The sequence below is a fragment of the Myotis myotis genome, unplaced genomic scaffold, assembly GCF_014108235.1.
Source record: "Myotis myotis isolate mMyoMyo1 unplaced genomic scaffold, mMyoMyo1.p scaffold_m19_p_2, whole genome shotgun sequence".
In the NCBI taxonomy this organism is placed as follows: Eukaryota; Metazoa; Chordata; class Mammalia; order Chiroptera; family Vespertilionidae; genus Myotis; species Myotis myotis.
In genome coordinates this window covers 60252478-60279388 of record NW_023416324.1, presented here as the reverse complement: position 1 = coordinate 60279388, position 26911 = coordinate 60252478, and the positions used below count along the sequence as shown (strand labels likewise).

Sequence of the window (26911 nt, the reverse complement as noted above, 5' to 3'; positions counted from 1 at the left end):
TTTGAATCCATATCTCTGACACAATGACTAGATTTCTAAAAATTGCTTTGTTTCTAATTATAGCAATCATTTTGTTAGCCATGCATCTCTTTCTTCATGCTGGTATAATGACCAGTCATTAGAATGCTATGGCATTTAACTACAAATGTAAGTTAGATGGGCTATATTAAAATAGAGGTTAGTATTATTATAAAAAATATCTGATAATTTTGATCAGTTAAAAACAAAAGTTTATAAAATAACCTTAGTAATAACTGTATCTGTTCTTGGTGAATTCAAAGGGAAGATTGCATTTCCTCTCCTTTTTCCATTTACATTTTCCTCCTTTCTCCAGACCTCAAATCTAAGGCCATTGGGACGACTAGATTTTTCAGATTGAATTCACTATTTATTAATTTGTTCATTGAACAAATACTTGTTAAGTCTTCATGTTATATGTTAGAAACTGTGCTAAGCATAGTGGAGAGTAAGACAGATATAATTCCTTGCATCTTGAATGCAGCACCCAGTAGGAAAGTCAGACACTAAATGGATAATTGCACAGTTTTGAAATTTAAAGTACAATTCTGGGAAGTGCTTTGGATAAAAAAATACAGATTCCAACATGAATATATAACAGAAAAAAATGCAGATATTATGCAATAACTTCCTCCATAGAGTTGCAAGTCACGTGCAGTGCTCTCAATGGTGTGTTTGCTAAAATGAAGATGGAATCTATTACCAATCTCATTTATCTCTGGTTAGGTCAGATTTATGTAGAACCAAAGCAAAGCAAGGGTTGAGCAATTATATAACTGATATAGATTTTAAAATTTCCAATTGATTCTGTAGGCCAAGAAACCAAACCTCTCAGCTTTTGCAGCAAGTCAGACAATAGAGGAAATAAGACCTAGGCCCTCTGGCTCCTAAGCCAGTCCGTATCTCCTAGACCACAGACCATTTCAGGATTAATTTTATGATCCAACAATTCTGAATAAATCTTTGCATTGTGCTCACTGCTCTGTTTTCTGTGTTAAAGGAAAAGAAAATCTTTCTTCCACTGACCTTGAACAACAAAACATTATCATAAAATAGCCACATCCTCTATTCCGAGCCTAATCTATCGGAAAGATTAAGAAATATTAGCAAACTGCTCTCAAAAACCTACAAAAGACACATAGATATTCTGGCTTAAGAGTAATTTTGTCCCTACAACTTTAGACTCATCTTTAGAAATAAAGTGTATAATTTAAAATGCCTTTAATAAGTTATCATCTGTTAAAATTTCCTGCTGAAACTCAAGGTCTGATCATTGCAGAAGTATGGGGAGACCAGGTAGCTTTACTTAGTACCAGACTTCTTCCCACTATTAGCTGAGTTCCCTGGAATTTTGGGAACCACGGAGACCAGCAAAACTAAAGCCATCCTCTTGCCTTTTAGCCCCAGCTCTTTGGCAAAAGAATAAAAAGGAGGCCAACCTTAAGAGTTATAGCTTCTAATGTCTTAGCTGCCCCTTAATAACTATGTATTCAGAGCACATCGACAATAGTGAGACTGACATTGTTACTAATATAGAACAAGTCAAAATACAAAGAATTTTAAATGGCTCAGAGTCTTTAAAAATGATTTTTGGATCCGTTTCCTCTTCTAAACCAGAGGCTCCTGCTGCTCCTGTAGGTAGTGAGATCTCTAAAGGGCCAGACAATGGTGACTGTGATGAATGGTCTTCATAGTCAAAGGTGCCCTGAGTGAAAAGCCAAAGAATGAAAAGCTGGTCTCACTTGTGTGATGCCGGTCTTGGAGACAATAAGTGTCTGTGCATGTACTTTGAAAGCCAGACCTTTTAAGTCGATTGTTAAGCAGTTAACTGTTAATACTGCGAAATGTTCCATTCTTCGGTGGTAGTGAATTTACGTCAAAAACTTTCCAGGCAAGTGTAAACTTAAAGCTGCCTTCCGTTGAGCTTAAATCATTTAATTGCTGCTTTTAACATGCAAGAATTTAAGCTTTTAAAAGTCTGAAGAAAATAGATCCAATAAGTAAGGATGATTTACTATAATTGACATTAATATATAATTGACATTAATATATAATTGACATACCAAAATGTCCCCAGTTCTTAACAAGTGCAAATAAGTAAAATTAAGAGTGAGAAGAGTTATCCCACAAGACCAAAAATAAAATTATTAACTTTTTCTTTGGTTATTACTTTGGAGGTTGTTATAATTTGCTTTAAATTACTGGTTAGCATTTCTTCAAGGCAAGTTTAAATCGTGCAAAGGCTAATCAGCAAAAAGTTCAAATAGGTTATTTTATTAGTGACCTAAATATGTTGTTCAATTAAGTACCAAAGGAATCAAATCTACATTAAGTTGTACAGTCAAAAAAATAGAAATAACCCTCACTGGTTTGGCTCAGTGGATAGAGCCGAGGCTTGTGGACTGAAGAGTTCCGGTTTCCATTCCAGTCAAGGGCACATGCCTGGTTTGCGGGCTCTATCCCCAGTAGGGGGCATGCAGGAGTCAGCCAACCAATGATTTTCTCTCATCATTGATGTTTCTATCTCCCCTCTCTCCCTTCCTCTCTGAAATCAATAAAAATATATTTTAAAAAATAAATAAATAAAAGAATCGTTAAGCTAAGCAACTTTCTCCCTCAAATCCCACTCTAGTGTAAAATTGCATCAAAAGTATTATGATATTACACCACTACCCACATCAATAAAATGCCAGTTTGACATATTGTGAAGAAAAATCAGTTACACTTCAATAAGTCCAACTCCCTAGAAAGAACAGGAAGTGAGGGTTATAGAGTATGGCTCATCCACAACAAGCTATGGGAGACCACAGAGCCAGCTGATTCTGCTGTAGCACAGCGGCCTTTCTTTCACAATGGGTGGTTTCCAGCCAAAGGAACCTTGCTTCCTTAGACTCTACATTTCACTAGTGTGCCAAGACAGACAGGTAACTCTGAGGAGTCAATAGCGAAATTAGGATGGGGCCCTGGCCTTCTGCGCCATGTTATTCTTCTATTCCAATTTGACTGCACATACATTTACAACCTAACTTGTATTTTAATATTCATAATAAGCTTTTCATTTGGGTAATGAAAACAGCCTGCTTAAAGAAAACCATATGACTGCCAACATTTGATCAGGAAAAAACTAAAATGTGGGACCTTTCAGTCTTGATTTATAGCATCTGAAGTATAAGCATAGTTGCCAAGTGCAAATTTACTATTCATTGAAGCCCTGGAATAATGAAAAGGTATAAATAATCAGACAACTGTGGATAGACAATAAATCTGCTTCTGGCTTCCTTTCTATTGATGTTTCATAAGGGAATCTAGGATATTGTGCAGTCATGTCCCTGACCTTTGAAGGTGACGTGATAGCCATTCAGGTCTAGGCAAATCTAAGAATGGTAGAATGTGCCCTAACTGGTTTGGCTCAGTGGCTAGAGCATCGGCTGGCCTGCGGACTGAAGAGTCCCAGGTTTGATTCCGGTCAAGGGCATGTACCTTGGTTGCGGGCACATCCCCAGTGGGGAGTGTGCAGGAGGCGGCTGAATCGATGTTTCTAACTCTCTATCCCTCTACCTTCCTCTCTGTAAAAAATCAATAAAATATATTAAAAAAAAAAAAAGAATGGTAGAATTCACCAGCTACTTCTCTGATCTAAAAGAAAAATTTCTTCTTATTTTTTTTGTCTGTTTGATTTGGGGACTTGGGATCTGCCTTCCTCCTGAATAGGTAATGACATCCTGCTGACATAACATATGATCCTTTCCAGTTGCAGATACTTTGACCAGACATCTTTTATTCTGTATCCCTGTAGCTTTCCCATAACCCTCAATACTATCTTTGAGATTTAAAACAATTCAGGCCTCATCACTGAACTTACTAAACCTTCCTCTACCTCTATTCTTTTCAGGAATCAGAAAAGAAACTTCATCTTTGGGGATATAAAATATGTCTTCATGGAAAATTCAGCTTTTGTGATGGACTTGGGAAAATGGCTAGCATTTCTTTTATGGAATTATCAAGGGTGTTTTAGGTGAAAGAGTACATAGGAACAATGGTATTTTAGGTAAATTAGTTGAGTTGAATATTAGAGATTGGTGAGATAAAAAGTTGAAAAGTGAGCTTGAGGCTTTGCCATGGAAGGACTTGAGAAAGAGGAAGATTCATCCTTAATTCAACATGCAGAGGTTTAAAGATATTGAGGTATTGAGCAATAATAATACAATCTCAACTTCATTGTGCAAAGATTAATTTAACTATAGTGTATAAAAAAACTGGAAAGGGAAGAGGGCAAGGGAATTGATTTAGACAAAATATACTAAAGGCTGACTACGGTTTGGACATAATAAATGGAACAATTCTTACACTCTCCTTCAATTATTTGCTCAGGCTGCTCTCTCTATCTTCACTGCTCATTTTCTATCTCCCATATTTAGATAATGAAGAATAATTTTATACTTCAAAGCACAATTCAAAATCTAAATTTTCACAAATAATGTCTAAGATCTTTAGGGGAACTCCCTAATGCCTTAATATTTTGTAATAATGAGTTACACGGCTCACGGTAGGCAGCCAAACAATGTGTATCAAGTGATTGAATACAATTACATAGAGACTTGTATTGGGTTAAAGTTATTTTTGTATAAATTTGTCTTACACAATCAGGATAACAGGGTCATCTTTAAATCTTCTCATCTTTATAAAGAAATTTGCACATACTAGGCAGTGAAACTTCTGAATTAAATTGAACTCTCAAATTTTCTGTAGATGTATTAATCTAATAAATCCACATGTGAGCATGTACAATATAAAATAGTTGGATTCATCATTATATATTATCACATAGAGTGGTTTCCAGACACTATGACATTGAATAAATAATAATAGAATATGCCATTCTTCTAGATGGATGTTAAATAAAATAAAGACTGATTTTCATCAGATGATCACAAAAAGTCATCAAGATTATTGGAAATCATGGCAAAAAGGAAGGCTAAAACTAAAACTCTAATTATGAGTGTGTGCTTGTCATCAATTGTTTTTTGCTTCTGAACTTATGTCTACTCTTCTTTTCCTGACTTATTAGGCTGAAACCAGACCCTGCCAACCTCTCTCCTTTGCTAGCAGTAAAGTGATAGCAAAGGGTGCTGTAGGGACACCCAATGCAGCTTTCCTAACTCTGCTATCCCTATATTCTTTGGTGTTCTCTTAACCCTTTTTAGTAGTTGACCCCTTTTATCAATTGAATACCTCTTACTATTAATTTTTTCCTGCTCAAATAATAGGTGTCTTTGTCTGCTGAATGGACCTTGACTGAAACAGTCTGTAAGCAGATTTTCCAAAAGCAGGCAACCATTGCAAAACAGGATGCTTTTATTCCAGCGCTGGCTACGTCACATAAGGGAATATTCTATTTCAAATGCAGCCTTGGAATCCTTGCTACACCTATAGAGTTTCCAAGGAGTTTCTTATAAATAGGTGCCCTTCATCTTGAAAACAAATGAATGAGTCAATTTTGTAATGCCAGAAATCTTATAGGCATTCACAGGCTTTGAGACATTCTGGCAATACTTGATCTTCCCATCATAACAGATGCTCTAAGTTGACCAAATCAATCAATCATTTCCTCTCTTCCTAAATAATGAGTCATAGTTAATAGGTAGAATCTAAAGTAAGACCCACTAAACAGGAGCCATGAGATAGTAGGAAACACAAATAAATAGAAAACACAGAGTAAAAAGTACCTGTTGCTCTCATAGTAGCCTACATTTTATTTTATAACATTACCTTTATTTAAAAAATTAGGTAACATTGGTTTATAACATTATATTTGTTTAAGATGTGCATTATAATTTGATATCTATATATAATATATCATGCTTACCACCAAAGGCCTAGTGTCCATTTGTCTCTATATACCTGACCCCTTTTACCCAGTTCACGCTCTCTCTCTACCCCTTTCACTTCTGATAATCTATCGTCTGCCTTTTTCATAGCATTATTATAACTGTGAAATTGCATTTAGATACTTCTCCACTGGGCTCAGAGCTTCACAAGAGTAGAGATTGTGTGTATCTTGCTTTCAAAAAATCCTCTTATCCAGCATAAAAGTGAATGAATGAATGAATGATTGAATGTTAATAGAATGCAGTTGCATCAAGAATCATAGAAAAGTATGCTTGAAAGACATACTGGAAACAGTATAGGGAATAACAGCTGAGAGTAGCAGAGAGGGTTATTAAAAAGGTAACTTAGTTGAGTTTTGCATCTTACCCTGAATATTTGTCCTAGTTCCAGAAATACATTTTAGTCACCATGAAACCTAGCTCATCTCCTGTAAAGCATGGTAGTGTGGGTGGTTCATGACTCTGCCATTTCCCCAAGAATTCTTGAAACTTAGTAGAGAGGAGTTTAACCTTTGGCCTTTGTTCCTTATAACCAAGAAAAGACTGTCAAACTCTCAACATTGTATTCTGATTTTAAATATCTTAATTGTTAGCCATGAGAATATTGCTGGGCATATACAATTACCCAACTGTCCTCAATGAGCACACATTTTACAATAATAATAATACAGACATCAGACATTTCAGTGGTAATGGGAAATGATGCACATTCTTGGATTTTGACTCTTTCTTAGCTCTGTGCTTCCATCCCATATATATTCCTCCAAGTAGTTGTCCTTAATCAGTGATAGTTTCTTGTTTGTATAAAGAAACTGTCTCTAATTAAAGACCCCCTACTTGGGGGCACTATTAACTATTTATAAGAAAAATGTATCACTAGATTTCATATCTACATTTCTTATGAATTTCTGCCACTAATGTTTTAAAAATTGTACTGTTTTCAGGCCTAATTTCTAACACCATGGATGTAGATATCTAATACTAGGGAACACTGGAAAAATGATAAAATACACTTCCTTGTCCATGAGGAAATTTCATTATGGCTATGGAATAATCAGGATACACAAGAATCCTTTTATCATATACTTTCTTTTATTATAATTTTGCTTAATGGCTAAATGTCGACCAATTGCAAGGACTTGATGACTTAAAGCTATTGTGATAAATGATAACTCATGTTTACATTCTGGCTTCGGAAACTGATAAAATTATTTAGATTTTATCATTGGTATCTAGTATAATAGCGGATAGATTAAAGCAATCCCCAGCTGTTATTCTGTCTCTTGTGATTAAGAAAAATGGTGAGTGTAAATATTAGTAATAATATTTATTATCCCATGATAGAGACAAGTTTAGTGAAATTTTAATACATATCTTTATGTATTATAAGGAAATGAATGCAATTTATAAATCCATATAAATAACACATTGCAAATTCCACTAAACTGTAATATGCCTTAAGTCAGCCATGATTGAAATTGCATTTGACAGGGAGAAAAACAGTAGTTCTCTTTCCAACAACTCCCTGTATTATCATCATGGCATGGTTGGGTAGTAGTGAGTGCCAACTGAGGACTCTTCCCTCCTCTGTGTCACCATCTGGCTTCGGTTCCACTTCAGTCAGTTTCTATTGGCTTTTTGATTTATGCTGGAATTCACAAGCAGAAATGAAGGAACTTTGCCCATGCATTTGAGATAACCCTCTCTCTTTCTCCTCAATTTTGTCTCTTTGAAACACATAAAGAGACATTTTTATACTCTGAAGTCTTGTCCCAGTTAAGTTAAGCTTTACCTGCAAAGTTGCACATGCTCTTTTGCCAAACTATGATGTCAATATGTTCTCCCCTGTGGCTCTACAGTGTGATTGCGATATATTTTTTTACACAATGTCAAATGTTAACTGTACTCTGAAGGTAGATAATATTGTTTGCCTTGCTTAATTTTTGTTAGGTATGATGACCTTTCTACTTAACCTTGAGTTTATGCTATTTTGTTTTGAAACTTTGATCTTATTCTGTATTTACTTTGGGGGTCCCAACAGAGGACAATGTTGATATGGTTATGAAAGATGAGCTGAGTAAATTCCTATGAAAACCATATTATTTCAAGTTTCTACTCACTCAGCAAAATCAGGAGAAATACAAAGCGGGGCTCCAAAACAATTTAGCATAGAATGTAAGTCCTCAGAAGGAGCTAAAATAGAAGGTTATTCACCTCTCTTTAGTCATAGAATGGTGCTAATCAGCTATACACTATAAATGTACCATTAGAGGAGATACAGCCAACACCACTCTACTTAATGGTCAATTGGTTTTCCCATTAGACTCCCATTTTTAGGGCTTAATATATCAGCATTCACCTTGTATAAGATCTGAAATTATGCACAAAGAATTGAAGCCTACAAATAAGACTCGAAGAAAATGAGTTATTTTGAGGACCTTGGTAAGCTCTTCTGTTTAACAAAATACACATGTGCAGCAGATATCTTTCAATTATTCAACAAATATTTATTTATAATCTTTCGTGTGCTGGTAACATACAAACTATTCTCTGAAGAAGCTACTACCTGGTGACTTATGTGGGGGGAGGTGTGTGTGTGTGTGTGTGTGTGTGTGTGTGTGTGTGTGTGTGTGTAACAGAATTTTAGAACTGGTCTGGACCACAAATGTTATGTTTTAAATTAAAATGTTAAGATCTAAAAAGAATATGTGATTTTCTTTGAATATAGACAAGTTGGATATGACTTCTGGTTCATTAAACTTTCTAGTATACCATGCAGTCTTTGCTGATTCACATATATAACAATAGAAAGAATCTCAGAAAATGTAGGCTGTTCATCTGCAATAATCAACAGGATATGCTTTCTATTTATTATTCCAGAATCACTTTATATAATGACTACAGGCCAATAAGGAGAGAGTTGACTGAGAGAAGAAAGTGTGTTAAGAGCAACCAATCACCAATCAGCAGGAAACGTGGCAAAGAAGAAGTAGTAATGGAGAACAAAACCACAGCTCTGCTACAATTTTTTCTAAATGTCTTTAGCCTTGCCTCAGAACAAGAAATTCACTGATAGACTCCATAAATGTGTGATTGCAAGTGCAAGTATATTCTCATTGGAATGTGTATTTCCTAGAGTATGTGGTCATTTTTAGGTGTTCTGTTTTCAAAACCCTATTAACATAAATTTTATGGAATTTACACTAGTTTATATTGAATCATGCCTGGGGGGAAATGTGCTCTCTAGATATTGAAGTATATCGAATGTTGAAAAAACGACTCACTGAACTATTCACTAAAAAAATTTCCTCTAACTTCTACATTTCCAAAGCCTCGAAAAAGGAATAAGACAATTTGTCTGTTTTTCACCTTAATTCAATGAGGTATTTGATTTTCAACTACTGTCTCAGCACTGTATTAAAACCCTGTTGCTAGGGAATAAAAGAAAATTACCTGTAATCCCCTTTCCTCGGAAAGCATGTTGTTGTAATGGATTTCTCACGTTAGCCTGCCTGTGCTGCTGCCTGGAGAGAACTTCATGCTTTCAGGGCACCAGAGCTGCTAAGCCACCTCACTGGCAGGCAGTGCTCACCTTCCCCAACTCCAGGCACAGGATCACTCTTACCACTTGGTTCACAGAAAAGAGACAGAAGCTTGTGGATTAAGGTGACCTATCATGGATTTCATGATTGGGGACAGGTGAAGAGGAAGCTATTACTGAGTCAAAATTTTGGATGATTATCCTAAAGTTGAGGAGCTTTCTTCAAAAGATACTACTAGGTTTGAAACTATCATGCTACCATAGAAAACATCATATGGATACAGAAAATGTGTTTTTTTCAAATAATGAAAGATGTCACATCACACTTAAAATAACTTTTTATCATTTACTCTTATCTATTTACATAAAGAGATAGTATGAAAATTAGGCCAGGACACTGAAACAGGTCATGGCTGGACAGGAGGAGGTTGTGCCCACAGGTGAGGCCCGGAGCAGACACAGGCAGGGGGGCAGGGGAGCCTGGGGCGAAGTCAGGCATAGGTCCTGGCTGCCGTGGGGTGCCTCTTCGCATGGCAGGAGGCGGGTCGCCTCGTTGCACGATTTCAGTCACTTACTGGGCCTCTAGTTAGTTAATAAAATGGGACCATGGTGTAGTAGCTTTTTCCTTTAGGTTCCTCCAGTCATATCCATCTCCTTTTTTACTCATTGTCTATGCTCTCCCAGAGAACAATTAGATCTTAGAAAATAGTAATCATTACCACCATCAACAATTATTTATTGAATGCAGTATAGAAGAGGTGGGAACAGACACTTATTTAATATTTAATACATGCCCAACACTGTGCAAAATATTTTAAACTTGTTTTATAGAAAGTCTAAAAGTGGATATTACTTAATGGGGTAGGTTGAGAATTTAAAAACCCAAGTTTTTTCCAGGGGTAGTGAAAGATGGTTATTAATAAAATGGTTGATTAAAAGCATTGTTGTGGCACTGGCCTGTTGCTCAGTGGTTAGAGCACCAGCCCACAGACTTCAGAGTCCTGGGACCCAGTCGGGGCAAGTGCAGGAGGCAACCAATGGATGTGTCTCTCTCACATCAATGTTTTTTTTCTCTCTCTCTTTCCCTCTCTTCTCCCTCCCTTTCACTCTGTCTAAAAATTAATGGAAAAAATATCCTTGGGTGAGGATTTTTTAAAAAGCACTGGTGTGGGTGAAGTAATAAATGGCACAAAGAAGTTTTGTCTTCTAAGAACTTAAAACATTGGGAGAAGTATGATATATGCAAATGTCATAATGCTAAAATGTATGAAATACATAATCAACATTGGAGAAACGGAGAGGAAGATGAGATAATGTGTGAATGACAGAGATAAGTTCTAGAACTATTCAGATACCAAAGAAAATAATAGGTAACAATTCTTGAGAGCCCACCACTCTTTGTATTTCTGATGCTACCATTAGAGCTTCATATATATAGTGGACGGGGGGGGGGGGGGGCACAGAGAAACAACTATGAGGCAGCTCTCTCTTTATCCCAATTTACAATGAAGATTTTGAGGCACAAGTAGGTTATGCACATTGCCCAAGAGCGTAGCTAACACATGGTGCTTGTACATAGGTGTACCCACACACTCTACTGAGTATCTGTCTAAAGGGTGTCCCAAAATTCACGCAACAAGTAATTTTGATAGAAAACACAGGTTTATAATTAAAAATTGTAAATTTTTTATTGATTCATAAAATATATAATATAGGGTTATGTATGGAATAGCATATTGGGTAAATGACCTCCACGGCTTTGCTGGCACATACACACTCTTTTGTTGAAATTTTCCATGACCGTTTTCCATAAATGTGGCTGAATTTCGATGAGGCTCATTTTCATCTTGATGGCTTGGTTAATCGACAAAATTGTCACATTTGGGGTTCAGAAAATCCACAAGTGATTGTTAAGAAACAAATGCATCCACAACATGTCACTGTTTGGTGTGGATTTGGGGCTGGAGGCATCATCAGACCATTCTTCTTCGAAAATGCAACTGCTCAGGCAATAACAGTTAATGGTACTTGTTATCGCGACATGATAATCCATTACCTGATATGCTATTCAATACATAACCTTATACTATGTACTTTATGAATCAATAAAAAATTTACAATTTTTAATTATAAACCTGTGTTTTCTATCAAAATTACTTCTTGCATGAATTTTGGGACACCCTTTATATATCTATATATGTATATCTATATCTGTATCTATCTATACACATACATATATAAAGAAGTAATATGCAAATTAGGCTGGGAAGGACAGGAGGAGGTTGCACACGCAGGTGAGGCACAGAGCTGAGACAGAGACAGAGGCAGGGCATCCGGTGCTGCAGGAGTCAGGCATGGGTCCCGGCCCCCAGTGGGGTGCTTCCTTGCATGGCGGGAGGTGGGGCGCCTCCTCCCACGATTTCAATTGCGTGCTGGGACTCTAGTATATAATAATTTGAATCCATGCTTCCACTGTCTATAAGTTTAGGTTTATTATCATTAAACTATACCATACTCTTAAATTCTTCCCAAAGGTTCCGTTTTTGTTTTGTTTTGTTTTGTTTTGGATCAATACCTGGCTATCCCTGGATTACACTGCTTTCCATGCAGGCCACTTTGGAGGGTTTTGTTGTTGTCATTGTAATTATTCCTTAAGTCCCACAACAAACTAATTTAGGTCTTGTGAGGTAAGTGTCCTCCTTTTTCCCAATAGCTCTCCCACTCTTTGTTGTATCTGTGCAATTGGGAAGGGAGTTGCAATGAACAGAAATGGGAGATACTGTCAGTGAAACACTTGACATGAAAATAATTAAAAATTTAATTTAGGATTTATTTCCTTGGAGTTGTTAAGGATACATCTAAACTGAGTAGAAAGTTAAATCTGTAGATGTAAATCTCAGTGAGTGAAAGACTGTGCAAATGTGTTCAGGTGTTATTGTAGTTGTCCATCTACACTCACTCTTACTTAGTCAACCCTTTTGTATTCATTTTTCATCTTTCCAAAATCTGATTCCTTCCCTCAATAACTCCAGAAATTTCTCTCTCAAGATTCAACCATACACTCCTAACAACTTTTTCTCCATTTGGTCTTCATTTTATTCACTTTTCTGCTGAGTTTCAGGTTTTTCTTCATTTTCCTCTGTTCCTGTGGATCTGATGACAATATCCATCTGGTGTCCCTCTTAGGATTCACAATCACTTTCTGCAGATCCTGTTTTTCTGCTAAGATGTTAAATGCTGTTCAAGGAATTATGTTTTCCTGTCTTCTTATTCCCATGACCATAATATTTAATAACTTCAGAGCTAGGCAGCAAAAAAAATTAATAAAATAAACCCTATATGGAAAAACAAATAGGAGGGACCATGCCAACCTGCAAAATATACACCTAATCTAAAATAAGTAAAATATAAAGTTTTTAAACACTATATAAATAAAAGGAAATTTGTTCATGGGTCACCAGGGCTTGAGATAGACCACTGTGAGTTAGCATTCCCCCCCAGCTCTTTCTTCCCTAACCTGAATAAACCAGTCACCTTTATGAAGATACTTTGAAGACAAATATCATCACCTCAAATCTTTCTGAGCTATGTAGGAACCAACCAATTATGATCCTAAATAAAATATAAATATACTCTTTTATCCTAAAGACACTGTACTTTCAGAGCCATTTTCAACTATCAAATTAAGTCCATACTATTGATATCCTACAGGGACTAAAATTTACATACTAAAGTTTAGAATGCATGACCTTCCTTGGATATATAGTTTTTCTTCTAATGTCCCCTACTCCAGTAGTAATTTTCCCAGAATAAAAACTCTGGAATCCACTTGAAATCCTGCTGTTTCTGTATTCTTTCTTTACTTTTATCATCCCTTTGAACTAAGCATATGACTATTCCAGAGTGGCCTTCCTCAAGAACTTAGAAATTAGGTAAATAAAATTGGTCTCTGAGACACATGTTGGATCAAATCAGAGATAGAAAGAGTCATTTTAAAGAGTCAGAACAGCCCCCATACAAGGAAGCCTTGTTAGTCACCTACTATAAACTTTGTGCCATTGGATGGCATCCAATAAATCCTAGAAAAACATGAATAACTAAGAAAAATATCAGCAATGCCAATCCAAGGGTGCCCAAAGAATTTTAGTCATCTAGTTCTCTTGGCAACATATTACTGTGAGATTAATATATTAATCAATTCAGTGGCTAATGTTAATAAGCATATGATATCATTCTCTTTGTTTTGAGTCTATATTTCTAAGGTAATGGTGTGATTATTATTATTGTTATTATTCTTAATAGAGCAAAAACAGAGTGGGCTTTTGGACACCTTTTGACAATATGGAGTCACTTTCAGCATGAAGCCCAGAAATGAGGTCATAGAGTGTAATGGGAATGCCCTTGGGAGGGAACCAGAATGCCCAAAACCATCAGTTTGGACACACAAATAAGGTCTCCATCTGGACACTGATATGAATGGGATCACCCACCATTGTGGGCCGTAAGAACTCAGCTCCAACCACCCAACGCTGGATCTTGTCTCTACCATGGGTCACGTGTGGATCCCTGCTGGACTTCCACTGCATCAAACGCTTGCCGCCACTGCAGCCGCCTGGGTGAGGCCTAGCCCATTTCTCCATCTGTGGACTCAGTGGCCAGTGACCAGGATTTCGCACAAGATGCTTGCTCTGCTCACATTGCAGTAAGTTCCCCATCTCTGTGTGTAGGCTGTGTGTAACCCTATTGGCTTATTAAGGAGGCCTCCCTTAATAAACCTGTCATTGTGGGAAGACACAATTGTGTGTGTATGACTCCTTTAGGGAATGTTTCCTGCTGGGGAAAAATTCATGGGGAAATAGATTTCCAGTTCAATTCCAATAATGATTTCCTCACCAAGAGAGAAAATCTGAGAGAGAGGCAGAGGGAGATGAAAGAGGAAGGATAAGAGGAATGGAAGAGGAGGGAGGGAGGAAGGAAGGGAGAGAGGGAGGGAGGGAGGAAGGGAGGAAGGGAGGGAGGGAGGAAGTCTTAATATGGTTTGCCTTTGTATTTTGCTTTTAGTCACATAAAGAAAATGGCAGATCACTTGACTGAGTAATCTGCTTTCTGATAGAGTTCTCAAGAACTCTTGTATTGTAGTGTTTTTGTGAACTTGGTATGTGAGGGTCCTGAACCTTTAACTTGCAAGACCAGATCAAACTATACCTAATGAAACCTCCTCAGAGATTGGCAAACCCACACCCCTTTTGGTTGCTAAGATTTTTAAGCTTGTCTACTTTTTCAATTTCTATAGATACTGCTTATCTCTTCACACCTTTATACCCTATTTCATTTTCACCCCCACTAGTACACTTCTAATGCTTACAGCTGTAACCCTAGACATCCTAAGTAATCTTTCTTCATCTCATTATCTTTAGTTTGTCCTTGGCTGCCACACAGAATTTTCAAAACATAAGTACAATGATTACTTGTATTTTTCCAGATCAAGAGCTTTCCAAAGAGCCTTGATCCAGGGCAGAAGAGATGAGTAAGTACTCATTAGTAGTGGTTCATCCTGGGAGCAAGACCACCATGCCATCCCAGGGGACCTCAAGTCATACTCCCTGCTTAATTAGGGTTTTTCTTCTCCACAGGCAGAGAACCAATCTTTAAGTATAATCACAATTTAAGGAGAAATATATTTTTCTATTGTTTTTCCTTTTAGCCAGAAAGACATACAGCTCAGGTTGAGATGAACTTGAAATATTTGCTTTGTCTGCAGTGATGTTCATTTTCTTAAGAAGAGCTTTCAAGGTGTATTTATTTCAAATAACTCTAGCTTGATCAAGTCTTTAACTTTAAGGCATATATTAAAGGCATATATTTAATCCATATGGTGAAGTGGAGTTTATGCATCTTAGGTTCTAATAATTATGCAAAGGTACAAATTTAATCAGATATAAACTACCAAATGAGTTTATGACATGTTCTGCAAAATAAATTTCTCTTTATAGCCTTATGCATAGAAAGATGAGCATTTTGGAATGCAGTAAGCTCTGGCAGTGCATGTAATATTACCGTGAAAAGGAATAGCAAAAGAATATAAGGCCCTGCATTTTAGTAAAGCCAGAGTTTGCAACTTTTATACACTGAGATTTTTTAAGAACTGAGATGAAAGACTAAATTGATGAGTGCTCAGTTAGAATCACAAATCATATTATTATTAGTAGAAGTACAAAATGTGAACCCAACTAAATTGATTATGCACTGTACAAAATTTGCCTTGTAAAGTATGCCGTTTTATTCAATGCTGTTTACTCTTTCTTATGTTCATCCTCAAAAGGCAAAATTGAATGATGACTGTATTCTTTGCTGTCAGAGCATGCAAAGTAAACAAGAATACTATTATTATAGAAACTAGGCCAGGAGGATATACAGGGGTGCAGCTATAGATTAAGTAAACAGACACCAACAATCATTTTATTTCCCTAAAGATTAGAACAGAATCATGCAAATTAAACTGTGTAAGAATTAATGATATGGTCATAGCAACTAAAATATTATCTCCCACTAAATTGGAGAAACACCAAATTGAGCCCCAATGTCAAAGACAGATCTTTTTTTGAGTAAGCTCAGTACATAGAATAACACAGCCATCCTGGTTATCTCAGTATAGTCCTGAGCAAGTGTGATGAAGGGGCTGAGAAATTGTAGTGATGTATGACAGTGCCTGCATCAAAAGTAAATTTGTCTGCAACCTCCTGGGCTCACTGAATATTAAGATAAGGCAACTGGGATTGGCACTTATTTCCCTCAGTTTCTGAGCTAAGACATGTGGAAATGATTGTAGGCCTCTTAGACTATCACATTCCTTCTAAAAAAATGTTGGCAAATCCTCAGAAACTGAGTTCAGTTATTATTCTCCTGAACATTATTTTTGGGAAAAATAAGGTCTAATAGAAAAGAAAGAATTCTGGCACTTTAATTAATCCAAAGAAGCTTTATTGAAAATGCAGCTTTGGAAAAATGATATGTGGGGGGAAAATCAATAGAATTTGATGACTGCCTTTTGGAACTTAACACGGAGATTAATCTAAAAGTTAATTTCTGCCTTATTAGGCTATGTGATGGACCTGAAAAACCTAAATATGTGGGTTCAATTCAAGGGACTCAGCTCACTTCTCTTTTTTTTCATGGCAGGAAATGGTGCAATTTAAATGTACATTATTAAAGGAAAGATACAAGTTCTGACTTCTAAATGCCAACACAATCCTATTCACTATGAGCCAGAATCTATTCTCTAGTGCTTTGGGGTTCTACATAAGAATGGAAATCTCCCTTTGAAGATGAAATGTGATAGTGAAATTTTAGATGCTAAAGAAGGTTCAAGAAATTCTAGTGCAGATTTTAAAGGCATAACTGTGATTGGCAATGTGGAGAAAAAATTTATTTAGAAAAACACTTCTGATGAATTGCAACAAAAGTAAATGATCTTTACTTTGGCCTCACTACAAAGGAACATTTGGGAATAAATATAACTGCTGTGCGTAAATGGTATTTGAGGCCTATGATATTTAAGTACCAGTCACAACAATTTTATAGAAAGTTCACTTTATCTTACTGAACACCATTTTCATGATTTGTAAAATGAAGATAACAAACCCATAATAAATGGTTATATCTACACTAATAAAAGAGAAATATGCAAATTGGTATCACTCTGCTACACCCATCAGCCAATCAGGATAACTATGCAAATTAACCCAACAAAGATGGCAGTTAATTTGCATATGCAGGTGCAAAGCAAAGACTGAAGACAACTGAAGACTGAAGCGGCTTGTCTTCTCCGCTGCGGACAGACCAAAGGCCTGGGTCCCAGGTGCCAGAGGAAAACCGGTGCCAGCAGCCAGGGGAAGGAAGGCCTATTGCCTGAATCTTCATGCAACGGGCCTCTGATTATATATATATATATATATATATATATATATATATATCAGACACAACACAATGCCTGTATGTTATCTGCTCTACTGAAATACATTTCACATATTAAATATTTAGAAAAATAGAAAACAAAATCAGATACTATAATAGTCTGAATTCTGGGTTCATTTTGAAACATTTTAGAGTCAGATTTTATGTTTAAATGGACTATTAATCTATTTCTAGTACCTGAGACACCATTGGATGGGTAAATAGAAGGTATTAATTTTATTTTTAAAGTGATGAGCCTAAGTAGTGAGTTTTTTATTTTATTGTTTTAAATCAATTGTAAAAGTTTCCCTTTGTTTTTCCTGCATTAGAGGCTATTTCCTGCTTAAATCCTAGATGGAGTTCATAAATCACTTGCTAATACAACAGCAACCTTCCCATAAGCATGGCATCCTGTGGTCACTAGGGGTGAATGCCAGATGCTGTATGAAATAGAGGTATGCTCTTACAAGCTCCTCTCCTAATATGACATCCTGCAGAAAGGATCCGCTTTCTTCAGGAGCATACTTCACGCAATGCTTATGTGACCTCTCAGTGCATTAATGACAGCAGGTAAATCATTGGGTTTTGCCTAACAGATGAATTGATTTAGGGATGCAAAGAAAGCACTCACTAAACAATATGCTATCCTGCCAGCATATTAAGCACATTTAGGCCAAGCAAATGGGTCTAAATGCTTAATTAACTTTTGCTCACCTTCCAAACAATTAGGACACCAAATGTACAATCAATGGAATCTGTTTAGCCTGAATCTAGAGCCAGATAGTCTGTATCTACCAAGAGTTATTCTGGATTAGACCTAATTAAATACCCAAAATGTGTTTTGTTTGTTTTTGTTTGTTTGTTAGTAGCCTGTCTTTTTTCCACAGGAAGAAATACAGAAATCTCGAAAAGAGTTAGCTCACCTAAATACACATTCACTCTGCTCAGGCTCCATTCAGCAAAAGAATGTTACTTATGTTCTCTGTCTTCTTCAGACACTAAATTTTAATATAAAACAAATAGAGATAAATTTTAAAGTACATGTTGGAAAATAATCATAGATAAAAAGAAATTTGCACAAACAGGCAAAGCATTTTTGTTAGTCTTCTGACGAAACGGATTTCTCCAACTGCCCCTAATCTCAACCCAACTCAAGAATTTTTCCCTGTAATGACAAAGCACTAAGAAAATGTTAGCTGTCTGTGTTTATGTTTATGTAGAAGAAAAAAAAAGCCAATGGTAAGTAATGTTTGTCTTATTCTGCCTCTATTCTGCCTTCTATACTTTCTTCATGCAGATAAGGAACAATGACCACCTGATGCCAATATGTTTGGTCTATTTTCAGTTCAGTCAGTATAGTACAGTGGATCAGTTCAAGGACTTGGAGTCAAATTTTGTGGGATCAAATCCAGTGCCCTCTATTTGTTACCTGTGTTACCTTGGAAATTTCTTCAACTGCTCTGTGCCTCAATGTGTTCATTTGGTAAATGAATGTAACCATAATGTCATCTTCATAGAGTTTTCATGAGAATTGCTTTGTTCAAGCACTTATAACCTGGCATATAGTAAATGCTACGTAAGTATTATTTATCATCTATCTATCTATCTATCATCTATCATCTATCATCTCTCATCTATCATCTATCTATCATCATTTGTCATTATCATCAGCATCTACTAGTCTATACTAATAAAAGCCTAGGTGGGCCTCGTGCCCTCATGAGACACCCTCATATCATCACAAGATGGCTGCCCCCACTTCATCCCAAGATGGCTGCTCCCATGTCATCACAAGATAGCCACCACAACATGGCTGGCAGGGGAGGGCAGTTGTGGGTAATCAGACCATCAGGGGAGGGCAGTTGGGAGTGACCAGGCCTGCAGGGGAGGGCAGTTGGGGGTGATCGGGCTGGCAGGGGAGCAGTTAGGTGTCAATCATGCCAGCAGGGGAACAGTTAGGGGCAATTAGGCAGGCAGGCAGGCAAGTAGTTAGGAGCCAGCAGTCCCAGATTGTGAGAGGGATGTCCCAGATTGGAGAGGGTGCAGGCTGGGCTGAGGGACACCCCCCCGGGGCACAAATTTTGTGCACTGGGCCTCTAATTATATATATATATATATATATATATATAGCTATATGGCTAAGTGTCTGTCCATCTGACTGGTCACTATGACTCTCACTGACCACCATGGAGCAGGCGCTCAATGCAGGAGCTGCCATGATGCACTGACCATTTAAAAATAAATGGCACCAGGGACCTGGCATTGACAAACCAACACTCAGCTTCCCCCAAGTATGATACAGGTCCTACCACCAACCTGGAGTGACACTCCACCAAATCGCAGCCAATGCTGCCAATACCCCATGATGCAAAATGTGAACCACAGCCCAGCCCAGCCTGGAAACAGTGACTGTGGGTGCCAGGTACTGACATCACGTAGCAATGCCTGGCTTCCTCTTCCTAGTGACTAGTATCCTTGGGGTTTCTTAAGCCCAAAAACTCGACTTGCTTAATAGCCAGGTGCAAACATTTCACAGTTTAACCAAATGTCTGTGAAGTGTTTTCCCACGCCTCATCTCATTTGATCCTCACAGAAGACCTGGAGTAGGTAGATATGAGACTCGGTAGAATTCTAGTTTCTTTTCATTAGTAAGATGCAAATAGTGATATTAAAATATTTCTTCTAATTAATTTCCTTTTAATGTGAACAAATCTGTCCACCAGGACACTAGTTGTTTATAAGTAACATCTTTAATGTGACTAATGTGAGAGCTGGCCACAATGTGTTGGGCATATAAGAGATCTTTACTTTACAATTATAAAGCTGATTGCATCAGCTATCATATTTTAGACTCTACTATATTTTTAGCATAAAGCATTTTATTGGTGACAATGGAGAATATAAAGATGATTAAGGTACAAAGAAGCTTACATTCTACTGGAGTGGACTCAGACATGCACAGGAATAATATTATAAAGTGAACAAGGAGTAGAAGAGTGTGAAGATGTGCCAACAGATGACAGAATTAGACAAATTTCAGGTTTCAAAATAAAGTTTGGTTTAAAAATAAATAATGACAATTTTAAATCCTATTACAGCAGTTTGGTTAATTTGAGAGAGTGTTCATCTGGTTTGTAAAATGAGAGCACAGGCCAGTTATAGGACTGCTGGAAAGTTTTGAAACTTTTGAATTAGCATGTTTGAGTCCAGATTTTGATCAGAGAGTATTGGAAGGGCTACTTTGGATGTGATAAGTTCTCATTTGGGGTGTATAGAAGAGTATGCATTGTTACAAAAAAATTGTAGGTAAGCTTAGAAACCAACAACTAAATTACACATAAGTCAATAATAACTTTATGATACTACTAGAGGCCCAGTGCATGAAATAAGTGCACCATGGGGGCAGGTGGATGTCCCTCAGCCCAGCCTTCACCATCTCCAATCTGGGACCCCTTGGGATGATGTCCGACTGCCAGCAGTTGGACATCCCTCTCACAATCCGGGACTGCTGGCTCCTAACTGCTCTTCTGCCTGCCTGCCTGATTGCCCCTAAAAGCTTCTGCCTGCCAGCATTATCGCCCTCTAACCACTCTTCTGCCAGCCTGATAGATGCTAACTGATCTCCTGCCAGCCTGATTGCCCACAACTGCCCTCCCCTGCTGGCCCGGTTGCCCTAACTGCCCTCCCCTGCTGGCTAACTGCCCTCCCCTGCCAGCCTGGTCACCCCCAACTGCCTTCCTCTGCAGGCCTGGTCACCCCTAACTGCCCTCCCCTGCAGGCCTGGTTGCCCCCTACTGCCCTCCCCTGCAGGCCTGGTCCTTCTCAACTGCTCTCCCCTACCTACCTGTTTGCCCCTAACTGCCCTCTTCTGCAGTCCTGGTCCTCTCCAACTGCCCTTCCCTGCCAGCCTGGTAACCCCCAACTGCCCTCCCCCACCAGCCATCTTGTGACCACATGGGGGTGGCCATCTTTTGACCACATGGGGGTGGTCATCTTGTGTGAGGGTGTGACAGTCAATTTGCATATTATCTCTTTATTATATAGGATTGCCATCAACATTCATCTTTACTTTAATTATTATGTCTGTTTGTCAACAAAAGAAGTTGTATGAGATATACTCCCTCACAGTTTTTATCACTTCTTGAACTCATGTTTTATTTCCTCAATAGGAGCAGGTTTTCTTTTCATTAATGGCCCAAAGTATTAATTCTCAAACAACTTTGCATCTTGATAAATTCAGTGGTACTAATAGGTAAGAAAACAGTAAATAAATATCAACTCATCCAAACCACATTCTTTAGATAAGTTTGGGACCAGAAGCAAGAGTAAGGTGGTAGTTGTTAAAAATGTTTTAACAACTTGGGAAATTAAGTGAAACATAAATCAGAGTTAACATTGATGACATGGCAGCCTAGATTTGCAAATATTAGTTACTTTTTCTCAAACCATTTACTCTTGCTTCCATCATAGGTGCCTCTGTTGTTATTAACACTTAAACTTGCATGGATCCATTATCTACTGCACAGAAAGACAATTTTGAAGACAGAAGGTCACTTTCACTTTAGAGGAGAAAGAATATCTTGATATTTAAAACATCTAATCCTTAGATGCTGAAATTAAGGAAACTAAGCTAATACCAAGTAAATGTTCAAGTGAGGCATGACAGGGATCTGGTCTATTTCCCCATTCTGAGTAAAGATACCTATTCGACCACAGCCAAGAGAAAATGTGTTCCAGGTGTTGATAATTTGTGAGAGTCTCTTCATTGTGTATTTTGTGGAGAACGGAGCCAACTACGTCTGATGTTAAGAGAAAAAAAAGGAAGAGGCACAAGAAATATGTGTGTTTGTGTGTGGGTTGGTATGTGTGTGTCTGTTGCATTGCACAGGGATATCTCCACCCTGAGAGGAAACTGAAGCAGCACCATATAACGTTAATACAGGGGAACAGTTTCCTATTTATTTATTTATTTTTTTTTTATGGAAAGTTGATTTATTGGTGGGTGTAAGGTGGGAGCAGCACTGAGACTCTCACAAGTACAGGGCTCGCCATTTGTCCAGGAGACCATGATTTGGGATGTATTTGATCCCACAGCCATCTGGGATGAGGCGCTTCTCGGCCACAAGGTCTTCAAACTCATCCGCATTAAAGTTACTAAAGCCCCAAGATGTGGATCTTCTGGCTGCCAGGGAACTTGAACTTGGCTCTGCGTAGGGCCTCAATCACATGCTCCTTCTTCTGCAGCTTGGTGCGGATGGACATGATGACTTGGCCAATATGGACTCTGGCCACTGTGCCTTGGGGCCTTCCAAAGGCATCCTGCATACCTGTTTGGAGCCCGTCAGCCCCAGCACAGGACAACATCTTGTTGATGCGGATGCCGTGGAAGAGGTGGAGCCTCACTGGGATGTGAAAGCCATCTTTGCCACAACTTTTCACCATGTGCTTGTTGGCACAATACCGGCAGCCTCCAGGGCTTCGGAGGAGAGCTGCTCATATTCATCTGGCACCATGTGGCCACAGAGTGGGAACTCATCCACTTTAGCCTTCTTCCGCCCCAGGTCAAAGATGCTGATCTTGGCATCAGGCACATCTTGGCAGAAGCGAGACTGGGTACGGCTTGTTTTTACAATATCGGGCGGGTGGCGACCCATGGTGACACCAGGATCTTCAGTGGCACGCCAAAGGGAAAGAGCAACAGGGGAACTTTTTCACTTCACATCTCTTTTAACTTGAAAATTTGTAGTTTCCTTCTAAATATCTGTTTTCAATAGAGGTGGAGCTTTCAGAAAAATTTGATGGGAGAGATGATATGCTTAATCTCTGTCTCTTAAAATAACCTTATAAAATGGGGGGGAGAGACATATGTAATACTTTAATCAATAAAGAATTACTACTACTACTACTACTACTAATACTAATAATAATAATAATAATAATAATATTGTTAATAGTTATGTATGGTCCAGGGGGGAATACTTGAAATATCAGGGGGACAACTCTATAAAGTATATGATTGTCTAATTACTATGTTGTACACCTGAAATACAGAATAATATTGAATGTAAACTATAATAAAAAAATATGGAAAGTTGTATATTGTATGTTTTTCATCACAATAAAAAATAAAAATAAATGGTCAGTGTCTTCCCTATATTCCAGTGCTAAAAAATCACTCCTGAATAACAAGTATGTTGTAAAATATAGTGTCAGTAGCAGTTATGAATTATATCCACGTCTAAGTCTTTCTCTTCTTTCCATTGTGTATTTTAGTTCCTATCATTACTTTCCTGGTGTTGGCATCTCCCTGATACTTGAATGCTAGGGCATGGCATCTTTGGTTTCCAATAAATGTTCTTGATACATGTTTTGCTTTCTTCTCTCAAATTTGTGTTTACAAAGAGGGAAACCAGGTAATGTTTCATTATCCAAGTTAATGAAAAGGAGGAGCAGAGTGAATGATTTAGGAAAGGAAATAATCCTTTTGATAAACTTGTTAACAGCAGCACGAGTGTCTTTAATTTTGAAACATAACAAAGTAAGTATGTAGTGGGGAGATATTCTTAGGGGAGTATGAAAAATGAGATGAATGCTTTAAATTATTCCTTTCCTGTGTTAATATTTACATTCTCAAAAGGCCCTTTCTATTTACTTATTTATTTACAGAAGTAATACCTATCTTGCAGGTCGGGGTAGGATTAGAGGAGATACTTTTTTCTAGAGAAAGAGAGATGTGGCATGGTAGTGAGCACAGATTTTGGCTCAGTAAATGCTAACAATTATCAGAAGCTACAAAGGATGCCAGTTTAAGGGTGTTATCTTTAAAGTTAAACAGAACTAATGTTGAATTAATGGCACTGCCACTTGATATCTGTGTGTCCTCAGAGTTATAAGTTCACAGAGACTAATTTAGCAACTGGCATCTGTTGGATCCACCATGGGTATGAGCTAGATATGAGACTCTGTTACTCTTTGCACTGATCATTGCCCTGGGCTCAGCCCACTTAGTCGGTGGTGGCTTAAAACACTATACTGCCAAGTCCCATTGCTAAGTAAGTAAGCACTTTTCCCATGGCCTTAGCAACAGTTATTGGCTACTTATTGCTGTGTAACAAATGATCCAAAAACCCAGAAGCTTAAAAAAAATCAACATATATTATCACATGCAGTTTTTTCAGCCTGGACAAATAATGTGGATCTGACCTGGGGTCTGTGATGAAGTTCAGCCAAGATGTCAGGGGTCAGAGGTCACTGGGGTCATTATGAAGCTGATCTTCCAGTGAATGGACTGAACACTAGCCAGCTGATGCCACCTTATATCTGACTGCAAGTTAGAGACTGTGTATGGTGTCTCTTGCTGAGAATACCCCTACTTCATAAACAACACACCTGCTAAATGCAAGCTATGCTCTGTTGGGGAGTCCTATATTCAGGTGAGTTTATCCTCTAAGGCCAACTGACCTCATGACAAACCCATCCAGATGTTACAAAAAAATGTTAATGTCTCTACAACTGTATTTTTAATGTCCACAGATGCCTGCCCAATACAGGGGCAGGCAAAAGTATGTTTACAGTTGTGAGTATGTGAAACACAAAGTTTCTTCTTGCACTATTATTTATTCACTAGAGGCCTGGTGCATGAAGTTGTGCACCAATGGGGTCCCTCGGCCTGGCCTGTGGGATTGGGTCGAAACCAGCTCTTCAACATCCCCCAAGATGTCCCGGATTGTGAGAGGGCACAGGCCAGGCTGAGGGACCCCACCAGTGCACGATCAAGGCTAGGGAGGGATGAGGGAAGTTGGCCAACCAGGGAGAGCTCCAGGGTGTGTCCAGCCTATCTCGCTCACTCCCAATCAGCCAGATCCCAGCAGCAAGCTAACCTAGCATTGAAGAGTCTGCCCCCCAGTGGTCAGTGCACATAATAGCAAGCAGTTGAGCAGCCTTAGCATATCATTAGCATATTATGCTTTGATTAGTTGAACAGCCGACCTGTCAACTGGACACTTAGCATATTAAGCTTTTATTATATAGGATTTTTGTACTATTTATTTGTAGTACAACTGTAAACCTACTTTTGCATAACCCTGTATATATGACTGGGTCAATTTCAGAGAAAACAAACAAGCTCTGATTTGTGTTGCTACAGAAAGGAAGTGAAGGAAGTCTTTAGAAAATTAGGAAAGAACAGAGAAACAAGGAAAATATGATCCAACAGCACAACAGAATAAGAAATTTACAGAACCAGTCAAAGGACAGGAGGAACATGACAGTTTACAGAGTGCTAAGTGTTTACTATATAATGTTCCAATAAATAAATTCCAGTTATAGAAACCATGTTTCTACTGGGTTTTGTTTTAGGAGTTTGTTGCATTTGTCTTAAAACTTGGAAACTTTATTTAGGACCCCTTTCACTAGAACAAGTTAATAGCTCTTCCCTGATCTACTCTTCTTCTGATTTTTGAAAGAGGGTAAGGAAAAAAAGAGGAAATTCCAAAAAAAACACCAGAACTATAATCACATACCCATGTAAAATGTTTTGATTAAGTTCACAAATGATCTTTTGGAACCATAATAAAACAATAGTATTTTTCAATTGTATTTTTTAAGTATGTCCTTTTTTCATCAAAAAGTTAACAGAAGCAAAATTTTGAAGTTCAAATATAATAGAACTCCTTACTCAATTTTGCAATAAAATGTCACAAAATGTGTTATGAAGCTATTACTCTGCCATTATATTTCCATAGCTTTTTAAAGTACCATGGACAGATTTAATTTCTGGATGAAAGCACATCAAAAATCCTTAAACAATAGTGTTTCATTGTTCTGTAAGCAGGCACTTCATTTTATCACCTGGCTTAAAAATACATGAGGTCATTCTCATTTTTGATGTCACCTATGGGAAGTATACTTAAAAAAAAATAGACTAATTATGAATGAGTAAATTTCTCTTTCTCGCGGAACATTACAATACCCATTATCTAGGGAAAAGACTTATTGCTAAGCATCAATAAAAATTACCTCATGGCTTTTCCTTTCTTCAGAGTTAATTATGCACTTTTGATTATTTTGCATTACATTTTTCAACTTTGGTCAATAGAAACTATGTTTTTCGACATTCGTCAATGGATATTACTCAAACAAACAACTTGTAGAACTAGTCTGTATGTAAATGACGATGCTATAGATTTCTCCTCAATGGCTATGGTAGCCTCCGTGCACAGGCCCTATTTATTCATTTACATGAACTCAGGCTTATCACTACAGGGATGACAAGGGCCACACAATAGAAGCATTTCTCCCTGGCTGGTATTTAAGAAATGGCAGAAAACAAACGAACAAACAAACAAAAAACCCTATAATGTGAGCAAAGGATGGAAACTGACAGAGGTGCCTAGAGAGTGGCCTTTGTCCTGCAGCAAGTGCTCAGCATGCTCACCCCACTGCTGCTGCGGAGAGTAAGGATGGGGGGGTGGGGCGGGGAGGACCCAGCTGAGTAAATGAGTAAAGCACG

General features: G+C 37.8%; 1 pseudogene; it reads right to left on the bottom strand.

Moving 5' to 3' along the window:
- Positions 1–22430: 22430 nt before the first annotated feature.
- On the bottom strand, positions 22431–26423 carry LOC118675537 (annotated as a pseudogene).
- Between the last annotated feature and the right edge of the window lie 488 nt (positions 26424–26911).